Raw genomic sequence first — 14,667 nt, forward strand, 5'->3', positions numbered from 1 at the left:
ATGTATCCTAGAATTTTGTGTGACGAATACATGTTCCTAAAAATTTTGTGCAACGAAGTCCAAACTGTCACGCCTTCTTCTTTATGACCAATGTTTTTGTTCGTTGTGCAAAGTCTTTCTTCACGATCTTTGCACGACCAATTTGTGTTTGTCGCGCTAATAGTTGAACATAGTAGTGACGTCAACATACATTGCAGAGACCTTGTGGATCAGTAGATGTGTGAAAATAGAAATAACTATGAAACATTACTTATACTACTTTTCTCGTATGGTGAATATGCAAGGACATTTTTAAAGTGTTACTAACAGCTCTTTAAAAACACAATAAAAAACATGAAGAGGTGAGCGTAGCAACTTCCAACTGTAGATAATAGATGGGTGTGAATCCCGCACCATAGGGTTGACATGCACCAACTAAAAATTAGAAATTAGGTACTCGTGCATGCTACTTTCCTTAACATTTGTTTGAGTTAAGTTTTGGAATTGAACCCTACCTCATTTTGCAGTAGATGATTAAAATGCCGTACAATAAGAAGATAAAAACGCCGTACAATAATTTTGTTATCCTTTCAAACGTGATGAGACTTGAGAAAGACTCGAAACCACAAAAAGTACCGTCTATAAAGCCAGAACTAAATATCATTTTATGTACATGATTAAACACAATTGACAGTTGAGTCTAATCAGTTGAAAATTGAAGTTGCCGGTCCATACAGAAATTAATCAAATTCTATGCTTTCACCGACATATCTTAATGTAGCGCACGCATGCATGTTTGTTCTGTTCATATTCAATAGTCAGTATTGTCAACAGAGAGGGAGAAAGACATGTACACAGAGAAGAAGAAGAAAATGTATTTACTATCTTTTACATTACTTTCTAACACAGATTACATTGTGGACAAAGTGGACATCGACCTCAATATGTTTGGTCCGCTGATGCATTACAGGATTGTAAGCAAGAGATATCGTAGAAAGATTGTCACAATAGAGGGTTGTTGGAGAAGAAGTATCAACTTTAAGGAAGTGAAGAAGCTGTTTAATCCAATCAATTTCTGCAGAAGTACTGGAGAGTGCTCGATATTCAGCTTCAGTGGAGGAACGAGAAACTGTATTTTGTTTCTTAGACGACCAAGAAATGGGATTTGATCCGAGAAACACAACTAGACCTGTAGTAGATCGCCTGTCATTAGGATCCCCAGCCCAATCAGCATCACTAAATGCACGAAGTGTCAAGTCTCCTGTGGTAAACTGAATACCAAGATCTGCAGTACCTTTTAAATATCTCAGAATTCGCTTCACAGCAGCAAAATGAGAGTCCATAGGGCAGTGCATGAACTGACAAACCTGATGAACCGAGAAGGAGATATCAGGCCTGGTGAAAGTGAGGTATTGGAGGGCACCCACAATGCTACGATAGAGAGAATGATTATTAAAAGGATGTCCATCATCTTTCAATAACCTGTTGTAAGGTAAGCAAGGTGTGGAGCATGGTTTAGAATGAACCATGTCAGCTTTAGCCAGCAAATCTGACACATACTTAGACTGAGACAGAAACATTCCACAAGCATTCTGTTTAATTTGAATCCCAAGGAAGTAGTGAAAAGGGCCAAGATCTTTAATATCAAATTCCTTGGTCAAAGCATGAATTACGGCATCAAAAAGAACAGTGTCACTGCCTGTGAGTATAATATCGTCAACATAAAGAAGAAGAATAACCACAGAATGTCCATCATGCTTGACAAACAAAGACGGATCAGAATAGGTGGAAAGAAATCCCAGAGAAGGAAGAAAAGCAGTGAATCTCTCATTCCATGCTCTCGGGGCCTGTTTCAAGCCATACAAAGACTTATGCAATCGACAGACATGGGTAGGATTGTAGGGGTCACTGAATCCTGGTGGTTGAGACATATACACTTCCTCATTAAGAATGCCATGAAGAAAGGCATTCTTCACATCGAGTTGACGCAAAGACCATCCAAAGTGCGCTGCCAGGGCTAAGACCAACCTCACAGTTGTAGGCTTGACAACAGGGCTAAATGTTTCGCCATAGTCAATACCCTCTTCTTGGTTGAAACCTTTAGCAACAAGCCTTGCTTTGTACCGAGAAATAGAGCCATCAGCATGTTTCTTAATCTTGAAGACCCACTTGCAACCTACCAGATTCTTGTTATGAGGTAATGGAACCAAAGACCAAGTATGTTGTGTTTGAAGAGCAGCCAACTCTTCATGCATAGCAGATAACCATACAGGGGACTTGAGAGCAGACTTGTAGGTGGCAGGTTCTATTTGAGATAGATCAGCAGATGGAGCATCATGAACTACAGAAAGAAAGGCCTTCTTCTTCGAAATACCACTTTTTGCTCTTGTCTGCATAGAATGAGTGTTCATAGGGGGAATAGGTAGAAGAGGTTGCAATCTGTCAGGTTGAAATTCAGATTGAATAGCAACACCAGTAGCATGAGAAGTCTCAGTATGAGGTGCAGTGACCATCTCAGTGTGAACCTCAGGAGCCACAGGGAAGGAAGATGAGACTTGTTGGCCTGGGGATGCAGCAATGGATTGTAAGGAATGCAAAGAACCACTTGAAGATGGGAATGACATGGTCTCAGGCATAGGTGGTGTGCTAGATGTGGGAAGGGACACAATATGACTATCACCATTAACAAATATAAATGGAGATGAGTTCACAGATGTATATGAGGATTTAATGGATGCAGGACAGAGAACAGACAAGGTAGGATAAGGAAAGTCGAACTCATCAAAAATAACATGTCTGGAAATATAAAACCTGGTATGGACAAGATCATAACAAATGAACCCTTTGTAGTTGGAAGCATATCCGAGAAAAATGCATTTGATGGTCTTGGGTTGTAACTTTGTACTATTATATGGTTTGAGTAAAGGAAAGACTGAACAACCAAATATTCGAAGGTGATTAACATCAGGAATCTCATGAAACAACAATTCAAAAGGAGATTTGTGATAAAGAGTGGGGGAGGGCATGCGATTGATAAGGTAGACAGCAGTTTGGACTGCAAAAGACCAGAAAGATGAAGGTAAAGAAGCTGTTTGCAAAAGTGTTATAGCTGTTTCAATGATATGCCTGTGCTTCCTTTCAGCTAACCCATTTTGCTCGGGTGTGTAAGGGCAGGACAGTTGATGTTTGATGCCTTTGTCCAACAGAAAATTTTGAAAGGACTTACTAAGATATTCCCCTCCACCATCACTCTGTAATGATTTAATAGATGTGGAGAAATGATTTAAAACAAAATTGGAAAAACCAACAAAAGTGGAGAACACATCACTTTTATTAAGAAGGGGAAACAACCAACAATGTCTAGTGCATTCATCAATGAATTTCACATAGTACCTAAAACCATCTATGGAAGTACAAGGGGAAGGACCCCATACATCACTGTGAATGACTTCAAAGGGGTGCAAAGACTTTGACACAGACTTAACAAAGGGCAATTTACAGAATTTGCCTTCCAGACAAGTATGACACATCACAGACACTGAATCAGGAATAACAGACAGATTACACTTCTTCAACATTAACAAGATCACAGAATTAGACGGGTGACCTAATCGACTATGCCAGAGACTAGAAGATACTTGACAGCCAAGATAGGCAGCTTGAGGTTGAGAAGAAATAGGTCGAACGCGTGCTGGAAGTGGTATGGGGTACAATCCATTACTGCATTTGCCTTGAAAGAGAATCCTCCCTGTGACTTTGTCCTGGATCCAAAAACAGGAAGCATCATATATTAGCCTACAATGATTATCCAAGCACAGTTTATGCACAGATAAAAGGTTCTGAGATATGCCAGGAACACAAAGAACAGACTTGAGTTGTAAAGGTTTTAAGAAAGTAGGAAGAGTGGAGGAACCAATATGAGATATGGATAAACCTGCCCCACTCGCAGTCTGAATCGTTTCATGGGCAGGGTATGAAGATGTCAAGGACAAATTACTTAAATCAGCTGTCATATGGGAAGATGCTCCAGAGTCAGTAAGCCAAGTTTGTTGAAGAGAATCACTGGACTGATGATGTTGTGACGGAGAAACATGCATTGCAGTCGGAACTGGAGGAGAGGAATTAGAGTTCCTGAAATGACAGAATTTTGCAATGTGATTCTTCTTCCCACATATTTGACAACCCTCAGAAACTGTATTATCAACATTCCTAAATCTGCAAGTAGGAGCGAGATGTCCAAACTTGCCACAAATTTGACAAGAAGTGCTCGAAAAAGCCTGTTGCTGTGGTGGAGAAGCACCAAGAATACCAGGAGCAGAATTCACATTATACTGGCCATAAGTGGTCTTGGAACTCCCAAAACGAGAATGAGGATGATACTGAAATTTCCCTTTGTATTTGTTCTTACTATAGGATGGCTTAAACCCAGAAGGAACAGACGAATATAATGTAGACTGAGAAGAACCACCATAAGACACATTACTCGAATGATCCTCAGCTTTGGAACTAGTGCCATTATTCCGAGCAACCATGGCAGACAAGAAAGGTGTAATCGGAATGTTCTCAACCATGGCTTCCTCAGCAAGTAACTAAGACCGGAGATCTTTCATGGAGATAACATTCTCACGACCTCGAACAATTGATCTCAAAGTATTATATTCAGAGGAGAGACCATTCAAAGTCAAAATCACAATGTCATCATCATCAAACTGAACCCCAGCAGCAAAGAGATAATCACGAGCTTCTTTAATACGTTGCAAATAGATCGAAATCGAATCAGTACCTTTCTTGATGTTTTGTAATTCAGATTTCATCTGAAAGATCGTAGCTCGAGTGACAATGGAAAATTGGTCTTTAAGCTGCTGCCATAAGTCACGAGCGCTGGAACTACCAATTGCACAAGAGACTGCTGAAGGAGATAGAGTAGCTGTAAGTAATTGCATCAATGCCCGATCGTGCATTTTCCAGATCTTGAAGTCATCACTTTCAGTCGAAGAGGAAACAGCACTTGAAGGAGGAAATGAACCTTCAGAAACAGGCACAGTAAATTGAGCAGGACAGGGATGAGAGCCATCCACAAAACCCATAAAACCATGGCCTTCAAGCAACAATTCAATCTGAAAATTCCAAGTGAGATAATTGGAATCATCGAGTTTGACAGTCACAGAAGAAGAAATCGTGGAGATAAGAGTGGTGATAGGAGATTGAAGAATCTGCAGTTGAGTCGAAGTCACCATCGCAGACGAAGAAGAAAGAAACCCAGATGAAAAATTTCTCAGGGGAATTCGAACAAACACTCGGTGTGCAAAGAAAAAGATGCACCCAGCCGGAGACATAGAGAAGAACCAAGATCCCGAAAAGAAGACAAACCAGATCGGTGATTCAGAATGGTGAGCGGAAGCAGAAGAACAAGATCGAGAAACCTTCAAGCCGAAGCTTTTCAGGCGAAAGATACCATGTCAACAGAGAGGGAGAAAGACATGTACACAGAGAAGAAGAAGAAAATGTATTTACTATCTTTCACATTACTTTCTAACACAGATTACATTGTGTATATATCTAACTATATTGCTTAGTTATTAAGCTAACATAAGACTCTTAAGATATTGACACTTGTCACAATCTTACATCACAGAATCTTAACCAACTTAACTAACAGTACATATATAGTTAACAAGTATATCGATCATTGATCGTGGCCCCTTGATCAAGATAAAAAAGATTATGGACGTAAATTTCTTCCTCCTTGATCTTGGATAAAATTACACCTATAAAACAATTAACATCTTTGGTCAAGACTAAGAGCCTTACGCGCCCACGATTAATGGAAGGGGCTTTGACCGAAGAACCTCCGATGCCAAAGTTAAAATTTACAGAGAAAGTGTTTAAAAATTTTAGAGAATTTTAGCAAGAAAATTGGAAGTGAAACTTTGAGGAGAATGATGGGGTTTAAATAAGAGAGTAGACGACCTCCTTGGATGAGAAAGGACTGGCCACCTAGCTCCCTTTGTGGGCTAGGTTCTTGATTTGTGTTAAATTGAGAGTTATGGAATAATTAACTAATTAATTAGCCAATTAATAGAATAATTGCCTAATTGATTAGCTAATAAAAGGGGAAAATGAGGTAGAATATATAAGGCATGGCCGGCCCCCTTCGGAGAGAAGGTGACCGGCCTTATGTGTGATTTTTGGGAGTAATTGGTGGTTTAATTGGCCATTAATAGATTAATTAGGTAATAAATCTATTACTTATCCAATTAACATAATTTAAAAGGAATGTTTTGGGAGTTACCTTGTAGAAAGGATTTGATGAGGATGGATGAAATAGGCTTTGAATTGTTACTTATTTTGGGCACTTTTGACTTGGTTAAAAGATGATTGCTCGCTGCTCGCGCGTAAGAATCCTAGTGTGCCTTAAGGGTATTCTTGTCTTTTTTATCCAAAGATCCACACGTCGCCTTGTGATTATTTTTGGCTTCACAAATGCCCTCACACCTGTTGGGCTACTCGCAGAAAAGGGCAACGAGTGTAGAGATTTTCTTGCTTTAGGAAACTTTAGGACTGCTTCCTATTTTGATGTAGATTCCTTCTTCAATAAGAAATTAGATCCTTCTAGCAAAAGGAAATAAATTTCTCTCAAAGCCTATTTAAGTCCACCTTAAGTGGATTATTAAATCAACTTTGGAAAGAAATTTATTCTACCTTACAAGAGAGAGAGAGAGCTTCGAGGATATTTATTCCCCATCCTCTAGCAATCTTCTACATCTTGCCTGTGCAAAGGATCGTCTTTTGTAGCTTGCTTCGCCTTCTCGTTGATTCTAGGTAAGAAAAAATTAATTTTCTTGTGTTCATAATTTTTTTTTTGGAAACCTCGGGGCTTGAGAGTGGCACAACGGCGGTCAAGGAGATTTGAAAAAAATTGGAGAAACCATGGCACTGTTGCCATGGGTTGTTGTGTGCCATTGGATGGCTCAGTTCGGCTCAGGCCATGAGGAGTGAGAGGATGTGGGGGCGCCAGCCCCCTATCTGCTGAATTATGCCGTGAAGCCTTTGGGCCGAGGGGAAAGGTGGGGAAGCCAACGCAGGCTGGGCTTTCCTCTTTGCCTTTTTTAAAATTTTTTTTTTTTAAAGAATGCTGTGCTTAGGCCCGTGCCTGGTGTAGGAGCAAAGGAGAAAGGCCAAAGGTTTTGCCTGTTTGAAGTTTGGGCCGAGAGCTACCTTTTTTTTTTTTTTGGCTGAGAGCTACTCCCTGCTTTTTTTTTTTTTCTTGTGCTGCCGTTGTATCGTCAAGGCGGGTCTTTGAGCAAGGTTGGCTACTTCAAGGCTGCTCACTTCAAGATTAGCTCCGATGACTTGTTTAGAGACTTCCTCGAGGCTTATTGGCACGCCATTCCGTCGGGAGTGCGTGTGAAGCGCGTTAAGGATGGTAGCAGCCGTGAACCATGTGATGAGGCTCAAAGAGCCATTAAGTTCCACTCCTACTATTTTTTGTTGGGGTTTACTTTTCCCGTGCCTCGTTTCTTCCAAGAAGTGCTTTGCTCCATGAAATGTGCCCCCGCTCAATGTTCTCCGAATGTGGTCCGTTTGATGGTGGGATTCCAGAATCTTAGCCAATTCTGTGACTTAGATTTAACTGTCAACGATTTTTGTTACTTTTTTGACATAGGTCACATCGAGGGAGTTAGGCAGCTGCGACCTCGCCATAGGCTTTTTGATAACTCAAGCAAAGGAGATCATGACTGGGCCAAGGAGACTTTGGAGATAAATAGGGAATGGGAATCTGATTCTTTCCCCGAGCTGTGTGTACCAACGGTTTTCATATTTGGTAAGTGGGCTACTTAATCTCTGGGCTGCTTTGTATTTTTGCTAGGCTGTTCTTTAATTTTCTAATTGTCTCCCGATACTTTTGTAGATTAAGAATTTGGCTCTACTCCTAAAACTTCTTTGGACATAAAGAAAGTGCATGTTACTCTGGGTATCCCCTCCAAGTACCGTGAATGACGCTAGCTGCTTAGTCCTCTTCGTAGGGAAAAAGGTGGGCTACCCCCAAGAGAGGAGATAAAACGAATCAAGACTGAGGCGTTGGCTTATCCTATCACTGTGGTGGCTCCTGCTACAAATAAAGGTGGGAAAAAGAGGTATTCCCCGCCTACCCAAGAGATGCCTGCTGAGAAGAAATTGAAGACTTATTCCGCTGTTCGTGAAAGTTCACCGGCTGCTCCTAAGCTTGTGATTAACTTAACTTCCTCCAAGGGCGAGAAAAAGAAGGCTGCTAGATCTGTGCCGATGGCGCTTTCCGCTTTGAAGACTGCTAGCTCGATTGCTGAAAGGATTGCCCAGCTTAGAAGTTCTTCCGTGCCTTCAGTGCCAAAACATTCATCTGGAGCTAAGTCTGGCTCATATTTAGAAAGGCTTGCTACTATGAAGAATGACAAGGTGCCCCTGCCTGCTAAAGTGGCCCCAAAATCTGTTCCCTCTGCTGCTGAGATTGACTCGTCTGCTAAAAAGAAAAAGATTGTTCGCACCGGGAGTTGTGAGAAATCCACTAAGTCTGTGTCTGGGGAAGCTGCTAAGATTTGTGCGCTTTTAAAGCCAGACCTGCTCGAGAACATGGATGTATGTGCTAAGTTTGTTGATGGTGTCAAAGGAGTTATTAGCCCAAGTTCCTTTGCGAAGCATACGACTGAGTATAGGAAGACCATTCTGCTAGCTATGATGCAGAAAACGACGATTCTGGCAGCCGAATCTGTGCTTCTTGATCAAGAGGACACCAAGGCTGCTAAGGAGGTGGCAAGAACTGTGGCAGTCGAAGCTTACTCATTGGCTGAGAAAGTCAATAAATTGGAATCCGAACTTGCTGCTTTGAAGGGGTCTAATATCTCTGCCCCATTTCTCTGCAGCTTGAGACTACTCGCCAAGAGATTGTGGATTTGAAGACTAGGCTTGACGCGATCCAAGTAAAGTACGAGAGTGCAGAGAAGGAGATCGAGCGTTACATATATCAAATTTAAGATCTTGAGCATACCATCTCTTAATTTTGCTCTGCTGCTTATGCAAAGGATGAAGAACTGATCGTTGCTTACAACCAAATGATCATTTCAAGAACATTGTTGATAGGCTTGACCCTTAAGTGTTGGAGCTCCAAGGTGCTTTGAAGATCAATGACAATGACAATCTAAAGAAAGAAGTGGAGGAGCTGCAGTGGGTTCGTGCTTGCCTGCTTGAGGACAATGAGCAGTTAAAAGGTAAAAAGGCTGGGTTCGAGGCTTCACTTACTCTGAGTCAAGCTGGGTTATTTAGATCATCTCTTTGGGCGGCTGTCTGATTTTGAGTTTTCTAGTAAAGACTTCGAAACCTTCTCTGTTTCTCTGAAAGACTTGTTCGCATTTACTTTTGAGTCTTCTATTGGTGAAGTAGTCGGAGAGGTTGGTGCCCAGGTTGAGGCAGCTGAGGATGAAGCGCCGGATGGTGCCACTGCTGAGGGCATCACACTTGATGAAGGTGTGGCGATCGAGTAGTCATGGGGTGTCCAAGCTGCTGAAGAGTAGTCTTCTAGGTAGCCTTTAGGATTTTCTTTGTTTTTCCTTGTTGCTTTCACTTTGCTTGAACTCCTTCGATCATTACTAGTTGTTTATCAATTTTGCTAAAAAATTTAATAAACTTGTTTCCTTCACTTTTCTCCATCTTTGCTTCTTTTGTTCATGCCTTAACCTTTAAACTTTATAGACCAGTGGCAGACGTGCTGCTTTTCTATAAGCAGACAGGCATGCGTAATCCACGCAGCCATAGGTGTTGGAGTAGAATTTTTTGCAAAGTTGTTAACCATAGAGTTAGCAGCCATATGCCTTACTTATAGAAGTAGACAAGTCATCATAACGACTAGGCTGTTTGACTTTGGCTTTCTTCAATTCTGTAGGTTGCATAGCAAGTATCACAACACTTTAGGACTTGGTGTAAATTGTTCCACGCTTAGCAGTGGTGAAGCTAATTGACTACATAAGATGTCGGTAGCAGATAAGCTTTGTATATGCATGCTAGCTTGTTTAACCTTTAACAAGAATGTGTAGTTGTATAAGTTTAGCATGGCTTTACTACTCGAAGGGCAAGCGATAGGCAGTTTTTCGAAAACCATAGGCTACCTTAGTGTACTCGATAGCAACTTTAGGTTTCCAGGGCAGCCGTCCATAGGGCCAGGTTCCTAGCAAATTGGGCCAAAAGACCCAAAATTCTTTAGTTAGCTAAGCCTTGAAAAAGACCATTGTGGCCACTTCTAGGAATCCCAGCGCAAGCCATCATGCATCTAGTTATATTAAGTCAGCCAAGCTCATCCACGTCTGGATATTCGGAGTGTAAAGTTTATCCTCCTACTTTGGATGACATGGTTGGTCCCTTGAGGGGTGCAATTTCTATGGTGAATCCCTAAGAAGGGTGCAATCTTCTTTTGAAGTGCATGAGAGATAAGTTGTTGTAGACATGTAGTCGAGCCAAGTTGTAAATTACTTCAGAATTCTTCATTGAAAAATGAGTGAAACGAACAAATAACTTAGCTATAAAAGAATGCATAACAACTGGATAGCCATCAACTTATGAGGTAGTGCCTGTTGAGCTGCTTGAGTATTCGGGTATTGATATGGTAGGAGGCTACACACGGTACATCTTCAAGTTGTAGGCATTCCATTGCTTCTTGATCTCTTTGTCGTTCATAGTGATGATGGTGTAATTACCCTTGCCACATACTTTGCTGATCTTATACGAACTTTCCTAGATGAAATCCATCTTTTTGGAGCCTTCTTTACGGGCAGTGATGAAGGTTTTTCTTAGGACTAGATCTCTGGGTTGGAATTGCCGGATCTTGGACCTTTTGTTGTAGCTGGAGATGAGCTGCTGCTGGTAGGCTGTGATGCAGGTGAAGGTCTGCTCGTGCTTCTCCTCTGCCAGATCTAAGCTCATGGCTATCTCCTTACTGTTCTGCTCAATGCTTGGCAGGAGAGTGTTGATGCTTGGCACGATGATGTTGGGAGGAATGATTGCTTTTGAACTAAATGCCAAAGAGAAAGGAGTCTCACCGGTTGCTCGTCTTTTGGTGGTGTGATATACACATAGACATCCAAGGAGTTCATCTAGCCATTTTCCCTTCTTGTCGGTGAGGGATTTCTGGAGGCAATCGAGGATCGTCTTATTAGATGTTTCGGCCTGCCGATTGCCTTAAGGATATCTCGGCGTGGACATATGCTGCTTGATGCCATACTTTTGGAAGAACTTCGCAAAATCTTTACCCATAAACTGCTGGCCGTTGTTGGTGACGATGGACTAAGGGATGCCAAATTGACAAATGATGTTCTTCCATATGAAGCGTTTTATGTCCGTCTGAGTCGTGGTCGTCATGGGTTCTGCTTTTACCCATTTGGTGAAGTAGTCGGTTGTCACGATCATTATACATTTGCCTTCAGTAGCAGGCGGCATAGGTCCTACCAGGTCAATTGTCTACTGCATGAATGGCCAATGACTTGTCTGCGGGTGTACCTCGCTGGTAGGCAGTGCTGGTACCGATTTGTAGCGTTGGCAGCGATTGCATTTTTGTACTAACTTTTTAGCATCTTGGTGCATGGTAGACCAGTAGTAGCCTGCGTTAAAAGCCTTATGTGCTAAGGACTGGCCTCCGGAATGGTTTCCATAAACGTCTTCGTGGATTGAGCTTAAAACCTTCAAGTCATCGGGAGGTGTTAGGTAGCGAAGATGTGGTCTGGTGTAAAATTTTCGGATGAGAATGTTGTTCCACATGTAGTAGTGTCCAGCCTTGATTTAGAGCTTCCTAGACTCCAATCTTTCTGTGGAAAGTGTGTCGTTGACCAGGTAATCTATAATGGAACTTTGCTAGTTGGAAGTTACACTAACCTGTGACATTTTGGCTGCCGGCTCTACCTCTATGCTTTGCTTGTCTAGATATTCCACCGAAATAGAGCGTTTGAGTTGGTGGTAGAGGGTAGAGCCTAGGCCAGCTAGTGCATCTGCTTGCGAAACTTGAGTAAGAGTGTAAGTCTGAAATGCCTTAAGCTGCTTGTGTACATTCTCTAGGTATTGCGCCATCCTTTGATGTTTTACTAGTACTCCCTAGTAGTTTGGCTGGTGATTAGCTGGGAATCGGAATGAATTACAAGCTTCTTCATCGCTAAGTCTTTTGTATTTGGAGGCTTGCCAGCAGGGCCTCGTACTCTGCTTTTTTGTTGGATGTTTTAAAGCCTAGAGTGATCGCCTGCTCGAGCATTGAGCCTTTTGGGGTGACAAGGACCACGCATGGTCCCGACCTTTGTAGTTGGATGCGCTGTCAACATGCAAATGCCAGAAATCTTCGTTGGGGTGAACAGGCATGGCTAAGGTGTGCTTAGTTGCTTACGAGGCATTGTTGGGCTGTTCTGTTGCGTCGCCTAGGCTAGGCATGAATTATGCTATGAAGTCTGCCAAGGTTTGGGCCTTTATTTCCATGCAGGGTCGGAAAACTAAACCGTATTGGCCAAGCTCCAACGCCCACTTTATCACTCATTGAGAAGTGTCTGGACCATGTAGGATTAATCGTAGAGGATACTGAGTCATGACTATGATTGTATGAGCTTGAAAGTATAGTCTGACCTTCCGAGCCATAACAACTAGTGCCAAAATTAATTTTTCGATCTTCGGATATCTTGTTTTCGCGTTGAGATGAGCTTTAGAAGTGTAGAATACCGGTAGTTGGGCCCCCAACTCTTCTCGTATAAGGGCATAGCTCACTGCTACTTCGGAGACTGCTAGGTAGATGTATAAATCCTCCACTGCTTTTGATTTGGATAGTAAAGGAGGTGATATGAGATACTTCTTCAGGTTTTGGAAGGCTCTTTTGCATTCTTCATCTCATTTGTCTTGTTGTGCCTTCTTGATAACTTTGAAAAAAGGCTTGCATCAATCAGTGGATCACAAGTGGAAGCGGTTGAGGGTAGTTGCTCGTCCGGTCAAGCTTTGAATCTCCTTCAAGGTAGTTGGAGATTTCATCTCTAGGATTGCTCGAATTTGCTTGGGATATGCTTCAATTCCTTGTTAGGTTACTAAATACCCTAGGAATCGGCCTGAAGATACTCCAAACGTGCATTTGGTGGGGTTGAGTTTTATTTTGTACTTTCTGAGGATGTTGAAAGTTTTCACCAAGTTGCAGATGTGGTCTGACCTCTGCTTACCCTTTACCATGATGTTGTAGACATAAACCTCTATGGTTACCCCAATTTACTTTTTGAACATCATGTTTACTAACCTTTGGTAAGTAGCTTCCGTGTTCTTGATGCCAAAGGGCAAGACCTTGTAGCAGTAGGTGCCTCTCTCAATCACGAACGTGTTTTTCTTCTTATCGGGCTCGTATATAGCTATTTGGTTATAGCCGGAGTATGCATCCAAGAAGCTGAGCAGCTGGTTCCTAGAAGTTGAGTATACCAATAGATCAATCCGAGGGACAGGATAAAGATATTTTGGGCATGCTTTGCTGAGGTTTGTGTAGTCTACGCAAACCCTCCATTTGCCATTCTCTTTTTTCATGACTAGCATGACGTTGGCAAGCCATGCTGAGTGTGCTACGTCTTTTATGAATTTGGCCTCCAATAGCTTGTTAAAATTTACCTCGATGTTTGCTACTCGCTCGGGCACGAAATGTCTTCTCTTTTAGATCATCGGTTTGGCTGCAGGGTCGATGTGCAGCTTGTGGTAGGCTACCTTGGGGTCAATGCAGGGCATGTCGGATGGTGACCATGCGAAGACGTCTCAGTTTTCTATAAGGAAAATCGTGAGTTCTTCCTTCTCGGCTAGGCTTAAACGTGAGCCGATTTTAGCCCTTTTTTCCAGTTGCTGGGGGATTAAGAATGATGTCTTCGATGTCCTCTTCGGGTTTTCATCTTATCTATTTTGCTTGGGCGACATTTTTTTAATTCGCTTGCTGTAATTGTTATTTGGTAGCCTCTTCGTCCCTTTGGACTTCAGTAGCCTATACGGGGGTAAAGATCTTATTCTTTAACTCCTTCAACACTTGCACAGTGCATCGTCAGGATGCGACCTGGTCAGACTTGATATCTCCGACTCATCCTCCTCCTCCTGGGATACGGAATCAAATTTTTTGATACTTGACAGAAGTGACGGTATCCAGCTTGATCAACCAAGGTCTCCCAAAAATCCCATTGTAGGGAGATGGATCGCTTATGATCGTGAACATCTGTTTTAAGACAATTGGCGATGTTTTCACGTCAAGTGTGATGTGGCTGATGGCAGTTGAGGTGTGTCCGTTGAATCCGGTGAGTACCTCTGCTCACCGTATAATTATGTTTTCCAAGCCTATTTTCTGAATGACTGAGAGTTGAAGTAAGTTGACTGCACTTCCGTTGTTAACCATCATTCAGTCGACTATGGCATAGGCTAGTTGGATAGATACTACTAGTGCGTCGTCGTGTGGGAAATCAACATATTCTGCGTCTTGCTCGGTAAAGCCAATAATGGGTCCAAGTTGGGTATTAACTACTTGGACTTGTGAGACTAGTAGAGTCTGCTAGATCTTCCTCTTCTTAGAGTTGTTGGTGGCCCCCAAGTGCTCGGACTCGGCGAATATAACATTAATTTAAATCGTCTTAGTTAGTGGCTATTTGTCATAGTCTGTGTTCCTTCTTGGTTGCGCAACTAGCT

The sequence above is a fragment of the Pyrus communis genome, chromosome 15 (assembly GCF_041283825.1).
Source record: "Pyrus communis isolate YQ-2024b chromosome 15, ASM4128382v1, whole genome shotgun sequence".
In the NCBI taxonomy this organism is placed as follows: domain Eukaryota; kingdom Viridiplantae; phylum Streptophyta; class Magnoliopsida; order Rosales; family Rosaceae; genus Pyrus; species Pyrus communis.